This window comes from Anabrus simplex, chromosome 4 (assembly GCF_040414725.1).
Source record: "Anabrus simplex isolate iqAnaSimp1 chromosome 4, ASM4041472v1, whole genome shotgun sequence".
NCBI lineage: Eukaryota > Metazoa > Arthropoda > Insecta > Orthoptera > Tettigoniidae > Anabrus > Anabrus simplex.
Genome location: NC_090268.1, coordinates 401,228,627 through 401,228,911, shown reverse-complemented (window position 1 = coordinate 401,228,911; position 285 = coordinate 401,228,627).

The following is a 285-nucleotide window of genomic DNA, read 5'->3' as shown; positions in this document are numbered from 1 at the left end:
TTAATGCGGCCAGAGAGCTGTGCAAGCACTTTGGAATAACACTGGTACATGATATTACTATTGGAACTGTGGTGACTGATTCTAGTTTCCACAGGCGTTGTATTTCTATTGCCAGTTCTGTGTATTTTGATATCTTTGTGGCTATTGTTGTTTGCAGATTGGAGGTATTTGGACAAGCAATTTCTATAAGGGATGTGGATCTTTTTGATTTATCAATTAGAATAATATCTGGCCTATTGTTGCTGAGCGTGACGTCGTTTATGACTTCTCGGTCCCATAGTAGTT